We start from the raw sequence: 13,077 nt of genomic DNA, 5'->3' as shown, positions 1-13,077 counted from the left end.
TTCTATTCACTGTAGGGACCCCGCCGGCCGCGGCCAGCTTATACACAATGACAGCGCCGCAGGTTCCCCCGGCGGCACGGACACCCCTGCACGCAAGTTTTTTTACACAGGTACCACCCCATCCCCCTCGGCACCGGGGCGCCCCCACCCCGACTCGCCTGGGGCGCTCCGGTGCCTTGCACCGGCCCTGAGTGATGTCAGTGTGTAGCCCTGCTGTGTAATGTTGCAGTGATGTCAGTGTGTAGCCCTGCTGTGTAATGTTGCAGTGATGTCAGTGTGTAGCCCTGCTGGGTAATGTTGCAGTGATGTCAGTGTGTAGCCCTGCTGTGTAATGTGGATGGGATGTCAGTGTGTAGCCCTGCTGGGTAATGTGGATGGGATGTACGGATGGTGTAATGATTAGCATTGCACTGAAGTCATGGGTTCAATTCCCATCATGGCCCTAACTGTGTGGAGTTTATATATTCTCCCTGTGCTTGTATGGGTTTCCTCCGGGTACTCCAGTTTCCTCCCACATATACTGGTAGGTTATTTGGCTCCTAACAAAAATTAACCCTAGAATGAATGAGTGTACATGTACATGTGGTATGGAATATAGATTGTAAGCTCCACTGGTGCAGGAACTGAGTTTAAATATATATTCTCTGTAAAGCGCTGCAGAATATGTGTGCGCTATATAAGAAACTGTTGATAAATAAATAAATGTTGTGTGTAGCCAGAACTGCACTTTGTCATTTAGTTTTCACCTGCCGCTGCAGGCCACACCCCTGTCCTGACTGTCAATAGATACGCCCATATACTGAGATAAACACGCCCCTTGGGTGGAAGTAACACGCTCCCACAACAGCGCTCCCTGAAATGCTTTTTAAAAAGTCAGCTAATACGAGTAACACCTTTCCTCTGTTATTATCTGCTGGGATTTAGACCTGACCTGCCCCAGCGATCAGGCCTGAATGACCCCCTTAGTTGGAGTGTAGCTTTAAGCTGTTGCCATGGGACTGAAACACATTTTTCACAACACTCCTGAAATAACAGTAGACCCGGCTTTTCCTCACGTCGGTCAGATAATATCTTTCTGGAAAAACAGCGCCTGGAATATGAGTATATGAGTCATTGTTTTATCCTGCATGTGCTTATACTGGAGGGTCTTACATTTATAACACACGGTATTATCCATCTCTCCCTAATCCCTGCACAGGGAAGTCACTGCTGATATTTCTGTGCTGCAGTAAACATTGCTCCAATATACACCGTCACACATAATGTACGATATATCAGTGAATTAATAGAACAATGGAGAGAATCCTTCTTAGGGTCCTCCGGGAAAACGCATGATATAAATGTATACTGTGAATATACTTACAGTACAGTATGTCCCTCATTTCTCTGGCATAGATTATTAGCTGCTGTTACATAGAAGTCCTCACTCCTGGTGGTTCATGTCTGTGCCGCTTAATTAATTGTGGACCTGCAAAGAGCACATTCCCATCACTATTCTCCAGCACAGATGGATAATATACTCATGCCCGTTTGCTATCAAGATGCTCCCTTTCTCCTGTTTATTTATCTCCCCGCCATGTAAACAAGCAGCTCTTTATCAGTTGTGTATCTTCTGCTTTGGAACAGCTTCAATGGTTTCCCTTCTCTCTGCTGTTGTATCACAATACCGGGTGACATCCTTTCTGGAATAAGATCTGGGCAGGGCCGGCTGGCCATCTGGCACTTATGGCAAATGGGCCGATTTCTATTTGCAAGGTGGAGGCTCCATCTCCCGATCGGTGCACATAGAGAACCGCTGGACTCGAGGCAGGTCCGGCGGCTCTCTCTGTGCACCACTGAGGTCCAGGAGAAAGAGGGGCATCATACGCCACTATTCCCCTCTCTCCTGTAAGTCGGGAGAGGCAGCGAGTGCATGGGTGGTGCATGTGTTTGCGCACATGTGCGCGACAAAGGTTGCGCGTGTGCACAAATGCCAGGGCCAATTTGGCGGCCCAGTCCCTCAATGGATCTGGGCCTCAGTACAGCACAGTTGGGAGTGGTGATAGCATTACCAGGGGTGCCGGGAGGAGTGGTAGACTAATTACCCAGGCATTGACTTGTTGAGGGCCCGGAGTTCACCCCCTTCTTACCTGTAAAGTTGTTGGCTGGTTGGAATGATATGGTTCTGATGCATCGCCAGCTTACGTGGCAGTATCCTCTCTTCTATACCTCCCAATCGCTTAGAAGCAAGAAAATGCCCCCATTTTTGCCACTGTGGGGGTGTGTGGACAGCCCTCTATGAGCTGTTGTCCATACCCCCAGCCCCTCTGTATCCGTGAATAGATATTCACTGCACTGACAATGGGGGCTTCCATCTTCCCCCGCCTCCACGGGACACTGTCGTCCACGGGTAGGATGTTGGAGAGTCTCCAAAAAATGTGACTGTCCTGTGAAAATCAGCACAGTTGGAGGTATCCTGTCTCCTCATTTCAGCACAAGCTATTGATTGCTGGGCTGCTGAGAAGATGACAGTTTAGTGGAGGTGAAGATCTCATCTATATCGAGTGAGGGAGAAGACGAGTCCACACCTGGTTCTGAGGCCAGTGGCAATGTCAATGGATCTTGCGGATTTCAGTATTTGCTAATGCAAGAAATCAGACACTGAGCATGCCCTACATCAGCCTTTTGCACAGGGATGGCATTTGCTAATGTATGTGGATTAATCCATCCTCTGGTGGACCACACTATGGGGGTTATTCTAGTTCACTCTTTCTGACAAAATCCTTCTTAGATGGACAAAACCATGTGCACTGCAGGGGGGGCAGATGTAAAATGTGCAGAGAGAATTAGATTTGGGTGAGTTATTTTGTTTCTGTGCAGGGAAAATACTGACTGCTTTATTTTTACACTGCAATATAGATCTCACTTTGAAGTAAAACCCCACCCAAATCTAATTCTCTCTGCACAAGTAACATCTGCCCACCTGCAGTGCACATGGTTTTGTCCATCTAAGAAGGATTTTGTCAGAAAGAGTGAACTAGAATAACCCCCTATGTGAGATAAGCTTTTCTGTTTGGTGGGGGCGACTTTGTGAGTGCACAGATCTGTTCCTTCTAGTAAGAGTGTCATGGGAGTGTTGACTGACCTCTGCTTTCCCGTAGGGTGCGGATGTAGGTGTGTTATATGGATTTTTTACACCGGCATGAGATGGCTTCGAGTCCAGACATTAATGATGACAGCTGCATTCACAGTCAGATTTGCATTGGCTAGTAATTTGGTATTAATGGGCAATTTACAGTAGGAGCAAGTTTCATCTTTGCTCCTTTGGGCGGGGCTAGCCATGGCTAGCCATGGCTAATCTATTGTTCTCAACTGCAATACAATACGTATTGCAGCTGAGAACAATAGAATAGCCATGGCTAGCCATGGCTAGCCATGGCCAAAGGAGCAAAGATGAAACTTGCTCCTACTGTATACCTGATATGCAATGGTTATCTGATAACTGTATTTAGCGTTTAATTTTGTTTGAAGACCGAAAAACAGTTAAGCGTGACAAATACACAAACGTCAAATGCACAAACCTCATTTCATGTAGTTAGATGGATATATGAATAAATACGAGGATAAGTTCAAACACTCCTTTCTAGAGGGACAGATGTTGTTCCTAGTGTCCAAACATAGAAAGAAAAATCCTTATGTTAGGTGAGACAATTTTTGTATAACTAATAAGTAGGTGATATTACTCTAGGTACAATGTTGACCAATTCAAAATGTTCCCAGCACAGAACCATAAGTCAAGCAGATAGCTGGTGTATATATATATATATATATATATATATATATATATATGCCAGGGACTTACTACTACAATGTGACATTCAGGAATGGATGATTCCCTTTTACAGGACTGCGGAAAATGCCCATTCGCTCACATTGCGGAAGATGCATGAGCTATTCATTTTGTGAAGCAATACTCAATTATATTAGCATACAGCTAATTGCAAAATAAGTAAGTTTTTTTTTTTTTTTTTTACACTGTGCCCCCAACGGTTGGCGAAGAGGGCGGGGGGGGGGGGGGTGCTACACTATGCCACCAATGATTAAGTTTGGTAAAGGGCGGGGGACACTGTACCACCATTGATTCAATGGTTTCCCGTCTTTATTCCAACTCATTGTTATCATTTTAATACTTTTTTTTTATTCCCCTTTCGTGAGAGATTTTAAATCTCTCATGCTGAATCTCCCATTCTGAATCTCTTGCAGAAATCTCTCTGTGTGTGGGCCCATTATCTGAGAGATTCAGTTTAAGGGAAATCTCTCACGCTGAATCTCCCGCTATGAATCTCTGGCACAAATCTCTCCGTGTGTAAGGCCCTTAAGATGTGAGCATTATTATCTGATCCGCATTCACCAGGAAATGGTCCCGTAATCAACATAATGAATATCTCCTCCTGACATTTGGCCTATGAAATGCTCCTGTAACCTTCCAATTCTTTGTCACTTATGTGTTCTGGAACACTTTTTATACATTTGTTAGCGCATCATTAAATGGAGGTTTTTTGTTTAATACCACAGGCTGCTCCCCCTGCATAATAATACCAAGACACCACAGGCTGCTCCCCTGTATAAAAAGAACAGGACACCCCAGACTGCACCCCTGCATAAATAGTACCAGGACACCACAGGCTGCTCCCCCTGTATAAAAATAACAGGACACCACAGGCTGCACCCCTGCATAAATAGTACCAGGACACCACAGGCTGCTCCCCCTGTATAAAAAGAACAGGACACCACAGGCTGCACCCCTGCATAAATAGTACCAGGACACCACAGGCTGCTCCCCCTGTATAAAAAGAACAGGACACCCCAGACTGCACCCCTGCATAAATATTACCAGGACACCACATGCTGCTCCCCCTGTATAAAAAGAACAGGACACCACAGGCTGCTCCCCCTGTATAAAAAGAACAGGACACCACAGGCTGCGTCCCTGCATAATAGTACCAGGACAAAACAGGCTGCTCCCCATGTATAAAAATAACAGGACACCACAGGCTGCTCCACTTGTATAATAATACCAGGACAACACAGGCTGCTCCCCCTGAATATTAATACCAGGATGCCACAGGCTGCTCCCCCTGCATAATAAAACCAGGACACCACAGGCTGCTCCCCCTGTATAAAAAGAACAGGACACCACAGGCTGCGTCCCTGCATAATAGTACCAGGACAACACAGGCTGCTCCCCATGTATAAAAATAACAGGACATCACAGGCTGCTCCACTTGTATAATAATAATACCAGGACAACACAGGCTGCTCCCCCTGAATATTAATACCAGGATGCCACAGGCTGCTCCCCCTGCATAATAAAAGCAGGACACCACAGGCTGCTCCCCCTGCATAATAAAACCAGGACACCTCAGGCTGCTCCCCCCTGCATAATAATAGGAGGACACCACAGGTTGCTCCCCCTGGCTGCAACCACAGGCTGCTCCCCCGGTATAATAATAGGAGGACACCACAGGCTGCTCCCCCTGCATAATAACAGGAGGACACCACAGGCTGTGAATGCAGAAATATTCAATATTTTTGTTTGTCATGTGGATAATGTCACCTTTCGTCGGTCTCCAGGTCTGTACTGCAGCTCCCACCTCTCTGCCATTTCCCATGCCGCGGCCACCTCAACCCCCGTCCTCCACCCACCAGCTCCTCACCCCACGTCAGACGCATGGGTGGACAGCATCATGCCATCACCCGCGTGTCATCACTGCCAGTAAATGATAGCCACTAGAAGAGGAACTTCCTCTAGTTAGGGGCCTGGACATGTCCTCAGTGCTGGAGGCTGGCGGCCATGTTACTGGAGCCGCGGCAATGTTCTGAAAGCAGCGGCCATCGCCATCAACAGGAGTAGGAGATGGACAATACGCTGGGCCACCAGGCGGCCCCCCATTAACAAGGCAGCGGGGAGCGGCTTCCCTGCCCATCTCCGCTTCAGGGAGACAGGCAAGGAGTGGGGGAAGCCAATGGGGGCTGCAGGGGAGCTACGGGGAGGTGCAAGGGACCGGCAGCGGGCCTGTTCCTCTGACGGAACAGGTTGTGTGCTCATCTCGTACGTGCATTCCCCCTTCTGCCGGATGGTGCGAGGTGACGATTGGCGATTCTATAATGAGGAGCAGCTCCATTGAGAGCTGCTCTATCTGTAGGCTGGTGCTTGTGGTTTGCAGTGCCAGCCACTACGGAACAGTACATAGACTTTTCCCTGTCAGGTTTGGGGATCGATGTCATAAATCGGGATGCAGATTGATCATACCACACAACGCTATTTGTATTGTTTCCATTAAGTTGAGGTTTGAGCTCTTGCCACTGTTTATAGTTCTCATTCAGGAAACTATCGTTTATCTAAGTAAGTGCTAAATATAGTTACCCTCTAGTGATTGTGACACCGGTTACACCTGCTTCATGTCAAATCAACAGCTGGTATACTGTGAACCGGTATAGTAGTAGTAGTAGTAGTAGTAAGTTTATTTATAAGGCGCCGCAAAGTGTCCGCAGCGCCGTACATAGCAAACAAAAAACAAATTACAAGGTAACGTACAGGGTGTGTTGAAAAATACAGTATAAATAGGGGTATAGCTGGTAGAACTAAAATCAGCATCAGTTCAGAAGTAGGTGTCAAAATTGTCGAGGAGACTGAAGATGAAGTAGAGGAAGGGAAGAACAGGACAGGAGCACAGGTGAGGTAAAGAGGTAGGGTGAGTATGTGTGGAAGGAGGGCCCTACTCATAAGAGTTAACATACTAAAAGGAGGTGGGTGGACGAACGAAAAACAATAGGATAAGTAGGAACGGAGGGGAACGGAGGCAGGATAGGTGGACCAAAAGAGGTGAGGAGGAGGGATAGGCTAGTCGAAAAAAGTGGGTTTTGAGGGAGCGCTTGAAGGAGGTAAGGGAATCAGAAAGCCTGATGGGTGGCGGGAGGTTGTTCCAGTGCAAGGGGGCAGCGTGAGAGAAGTCTTGGACACGGGAGTGGGAGGAGGTGATTAGGTGAGAGGTCAGCCGGAGGTCAGCGATGGAGCGAAGAGGACGGGAGGGAGTGTGGATAGAGATCAGTGAAGAGAGGTAAGGAGCGGTGGAGGAGGAGAGAGCCTTGTAGGTGGTGGTGAGGAGTTTAAAGAGAACTCGGAAAGGAATGTGAAGAGATAGACAGAGGGGGGAGGCAGAGGTAGAGCGGCAGGAGAGGTAGATGAGCCTAGCAGCAGCATTAAGAATGGATTGGAGAGGTGCGAGGCGAGTGAGAGGTAGCCCAGAGAGAAGGATGTTGCAGTAGTCAAGGCGGGAGATGACAAGAGAGTGAGTATAGTATAGCAGGTGTACAGCAAGCTGGGTCAGATTGTGGGCAGTGCCAATCAAAACACTCATGTCCTAAATACACACATCAGAGCTGCAATATACAGGTAATACAAGTGAGGGAGCGGAGGCAGTAAGAACGTTCCTGTACGAAATTATTGTCATGAGTGGAGTTCCCTCAAGTACTGCGGCTGTTCAGGAATTACTGCATAACGTTCCATCATGGACAAGGTAATGTTCTCCGAATCATCAGAGGTAAAGAGATGATGTTGCCCATAGCAACCAATCAGATTCTGTCTATTATTTCTCTATTGCATCCTAGAAAATGAAAGAATCTGATTGGTTGGTGTTGGCAACATCAATTCTTTTTTTATTTTTAGAAGTTTTAGTACATTTATCCATTAGGAAGGTCAGTCAAAGGCATAACTCTGGAAGGCAATGGAGTCATCTGCCGCTGGGCTCCTGCTCCCAACAGGGCAACTCTCCTCCCCTGCCAGTTTGAATGAATTAATTGAAAACCATCGATATTGCTTCTGTGGCTGACTCCCCCTCCATGTATTAGAACCCATGACCTGTCTTCAGGGCCGCCGAGAGGCAGGGGGGGTGGGTACATTTTACCTGGGCCCGGGCCTGTCAGGGGGGCCCGGGCCAGGGGACAGTCACACTTACATTTTTTTTTAATGGCAGCGGTGTAGCAGAAGCGTGAGCGGGAAGAGTGGTGGCGGCGGCTGGCCGGTGAGAGCGGGTCAGCAGCGGCAGACTGTGTCACTTTCACTCACTGTGTGTGGAGTGTGCTGCAGTCTGCAGACAGTGACAGAGGCCCCATCCACTGCTGCGGAGCGTCTGCAGAGAAACTCTGTGTGTCTGCAGACTGCAGCTGCTTTCACAACACTTGATGTGAGAGCGAGGGGAAGGTCGGAAGGTCATGTGCACGAAGCGCGGCATGTGACAGGGGAGGCTGGAGCCGGAGGAGTTCCTGAATCTACTGTCTGACTCGAGTCCTGCCCTGTAAGTGCATTTTTTTTCTGCCCTGCCTGTCTTAATACTAAATTGTTCTCCTTATATATGTATATATGTGCCTTCATCATTGGATTATCAATATATAGATATATATCTATAGATATAGATATATATCTATAGATATATATATATATCAATATATCTCAAATTATATATATATATATCTATAGATATATATCTATAGATATAGATATATATCTATATATTGATAATCCAATGAAGAAAGCACACTAGCAATTATGCAGAAATGACTGTATTAGCACCTAGCACTTGCAGGGTCTCCCCCGTCCTCAGGGTGATACAGCATAAATACTGTATACACTCAAAAAGACATTAAATTTCCCATATAAATACCCCCACTGTAGTCTCAGCTGGGCACCTGGGTCAATCCTACTAAAAGTGCTTGGCACCATACTTCCCATATCGCGCACAGTAGGAAGTCAGGGCACACTCGCATTCATTCCACTGCTCCCCCTCCGCGTTCCACTGGCTGGCAGTACCCAGCTCATGACAGGCGGATCCACGGCACCCAGCTGTAACAGAAGAGGCGATTTTAGACCTCAGTGAATGAGTGCCGTGGATCCGCTTTTATGATGTAGCTTGGTACTGCCGGCCTGTGGAACGCGGAGGGGGATCAGTGGAATGCACGTGAGTGTGTCCTTACTTCCTATTGGAAGTACGGGTAGGTCGGACCCGGGAGCCCGGCGGGGATGGAGAGATGGGACTACAGTGGGGGTATTTATAGGGGTAAGTGAATATCTTTTTGTGTGTATATTTATGCTGTATCGCCCTGAGGACAAGGGAGACCCTGAAAGGCGCTAGGCGCTAATACAGTAATTTCTGCATAATTCCTTGTGTGCCTCCTTCATTGGATTATCTGTACAGACTTCTGGAGTACACCAGTTTCACTACGTTGGAAAGGTGGAGTGCCGACATAATAGTGGACTCACTCAGGACAAAATATGCGCTGACACTTGGAGACTAGGTTATACGTCTCCAAGTGTCAACGCATATTTTGTCCTGAGTGCCGCACCTCCTACAGCGTCTGCAAATTGTTTTAGTGAGGGCACCGGAATCGCTGTTAATTTCGTTGGGAGTGCCGGACCACCCACACACTATATATATATATATATATATATATATATATATATATATATATACCCAGTATATGGTATAAAGCAAAGGCCTTTTGTATAGTAAGAAGGATCTGTATGTATATATGCTGTATATACAAATATAAAATATTTTCATCCAAAGACAGCAGCAATAAGGGACATTTTTAAAGAAGTCTGACCGAGTGATTTTATATATATATATATATATATATATATATATATATATATATATATATATATATATATAAGTAGCACTTACCCAGCCTAGGTGTGTAGGACAGGAACAGACCAGCACTCATAGTTAGAAGCAAAAAAAGTGTATTGAAAAAGTTACAGCATGTTCATACAAGTGTACAGTACAGTGGCTGACCCAACAGCCGTTTCGACCGGATTCCAACCAGTCTTCAACAGGGGTCCAGTGCAGCTATGACAGATAGTGGCAGATGAGGCGGCTCTACACAGGCACGCTCCGCACCTCCGTGAGTGGTGCTGAGTGACAGCTCCCAACTTGACGCCCGCAGGGAGTGTTTGGCGCATTTTTTATCATGTTTGATTGGTTTATGGTACTATTTAAACACTATCTGTCATAGCTGCACTGGACCCCTGTTGAAGACTGGTTGGAATCCGGTCGAAACGGCTGTTGGGTCAGCCACTGTACTGTACACATGTATGAACATGCTGTAACTTTTTCAATACACTTTTTTTGCTTCTAACTATGAGTGCTGGTCTGTTCCTGTCCTACACACCTAGGCTGGGTAAGTGCTATTTAAAAATACTGTCTGGACCCTGCACCAACCGTTCTGTCCTTGATAAAGCACCTTGATAAAGGAGCCTTGTGGCTTTGAAACTGTTGGGGGACAAAACTGCCTGCTGCATCTTCATTCTGAGTGCCGCCGCATCCCCTTAAGCCAGTGGTAGCCAACCACGGTCCTCGAGAGCTACCAACAGTGCACATTTTCCAGACAACCTAGCTGCTGCAAAGGTGCACTAATTACTAGCTGAAACATTTTAAAAGATCCACAAGTGGAGCTAATTACTTTACTTGTGATTCTGTGAGGAGAGCTGGAAAACATTAACTGTTGGTAGCTCTCGAGGACTGGAGTTGGCTACCCCAGCCTTAAGCTATATATATATATATATATTACTTATGACCCAGCTGCTGGGAGGCATGCATGCCATACTTCTGTGAGTGGGTTCTTCTCATGTGCTAAACACGCCCTTAACATGCCGTGGTCACAACCACCCCCCCCCATGGGGGCCCCTGGAAGTTGATGTACCGGGGCCCAGGATTTCTCTTGGCAGCCCTGCCTGTCTTACAGGAGACAGACATCTTACTGACTGAGATTTTTGGTGGCATCAATATTTATCTTGCCACCGGGCAACTGGGATGAACTTATGCCACTGAGGTCAGTAATTGAATAATGTGGACACTTTTATATTTGGACATAGTGGGGGAAATTTAATAGGAAGAGAGAATCAGAAAGTGAGAGATTTGGTAAGAAATCTTAAGTTTTTTTGATTTTGCAGTGTAAATGATTGCCACTGGAGAATTCTTACCAAATCCCTCAATTTCTAATTCTCTCATCCTATTACATTTCACCCAATGATGTTCACCTATAAATGATCTATACCGTAAGTTCACTCATGTCTAAATATAATCTATAATATAGTCTACATATAATCAATATAAATATATGTGTGTGTGCACATATTACCAATCAAAATATAAATTTAAAAGTTTTATAATTATTTCAGTGTGCTTTATTCTCACTTTCAATCTTCCCTTAGAGTACTGGTGCAGAGGAATCCAATTTGTTTCATGCCATAATTATGGCTAATAATAAGATATTGTTGACACCAGAGAGCCAATTTATCATAGGGGAGACTATGATATTTATAAAGGTTACATTAAATTTACATACCTCCCAATTGTCCCGATTTTTGGGGGACAGTCCTGATTCACAGAGGCAGAGGGACAGAGCACTGGCCATGCCCTCACAATGATGTCAGTGAGAGGCGGGGTTTACGGGAGCATCATCCCAATGAAGCCACACCTCCTTTCAGCTAGGTCATGCACCCTTAGTGGGACTCGGGAGCGGGCTGCTTTGAGGTAGACAGGAGTCCCGCTCAGTATATTTGTAAAAGTGGGATTGGTATGAATTGAGACTGGAGATATTTATGGCCCAAATTTTGGTCAATCGATATTTGGAAGCGTGGAAGATCTAAGTGATAAATGCCTAATGTTTCTATTTGTTTTACACATTAGGTTGGAGTAAAACCAGGAAACTGGATTCAGACCTGAATGGAAACTGCAAGTTACACAGTCCAATCAGAGTTCTCTTTGTCTGCCAATCAGAAAGCTCCAGGGCGTCACACAAAACTATTGCTTGTAGCTGTTCAGTATATGTGGCTAACTAGGTGGACTTAAAAGGAGACTGTGGGGGGCGTGGCTTCGCCAGCAAACAGGTCAGACGCAGCTTCCCGGAGCTCCTGCCCGACAGCCTTTCCTGCAGCCTTTCCCCTCTGCTATCTACCCCCCGCTGCCCACTACTCCCTTCCTGAGCAGCCGGACATACAGCGGGGAGCATTCGGGGACCGTGGCTGCCTCCCTGACGCCTGCCGCATACCCCGACCGCCGGGGCCTACTCCGCTGCCGGAGCCGCGGCCTCGATTTGCGGCCGGCCGCGGAGCGGTTCGCGGCATCTCCCGCCCATACCGCCGACCCCTGACAGCTGCCTGGACCCCCTCCACCCTCTCTGGGTCCCCGCCGAGCTGCGGACGGCCACCCGCAGAGCAGCAGGCCTCTCTGTGGCGCTGGTCGGTCCGCGGCCTATCTCTAAGGCCGAAGCCGCGGCCTAAATTTATAAAGGCACCCCGGATTGAACTGCGGCTGGCGCGGAGGACCGTGACCTGCCCAGAAAAGAGTGGGCTGTCCTCCAAAAGCAGCCCTACAGCCCTCCCCACCCCACAAGCCTTCCATCAAGTGGGCAGCAGCAGCAGCAGCAGCTGGAAAAAGATTAGCTAAGATCCACCTTGGATGACAAAGCAGCATGAAGGGAGACAGGTATGCTTGCTGAGCCTGCATAGAGTACCCTCTGTCCTATACCTATACTGGGGCTCTGGGAACCTGCTCCCGTTACTATGATGTTTGATTCATAATCGAGTCAACCCTGCTTCCCCACCACCTAAGCTGATACACTCCAGCCTTTCTCCTTCTAAATCCTAGCCCGCCTATACATCGGGGCACGCCGTCAGCCGGATGCCGCCTAAACGTCTCAAACCCCCTAAAGGAGTACCTCCAGTGAGCCTGTTTAAAACTACCTCTAAGTCTCCCAACATGGCCGGGCGCCCTGCCCCCCCCACCCCGCCTCAACCTAGTATCCCTACTACAGCACTGTCCACTCCTGAAACTTCTAACGATGCATCCCTAGACGAGCCTATCACGGTTCGAAAGATGTTGCAACTATTGGGAGATTTCAGGAAGGACATAACGGCTAATCTAACAACGTCTATCCGCGAGCTAAAGCACGACGTGCACGACTTGGGAGAGCGTACGGATCACCTTGAGGGGAAGATGGGAGAGGTAGTGGCTTCCCACAACGCACTGATATCAG

The sequence above is a fragment of the Crinia signifera genome, chromosome 5 (genome assembly GCF_055691185.1).
Source record: "Crinia signifera chromosome 5, ASM5569118v1, whole genome shotgun sequence".
NCBI lineage: Eukaryota > Metazoa > Chordata > Amphibia > Anura > Myobatrachidae > Crinia > Crinia signifera.
The sequence above is the reverse complement of the archived record's forward strand: the minus strand, read 5'-3'. Positions refer to the sequence as shown.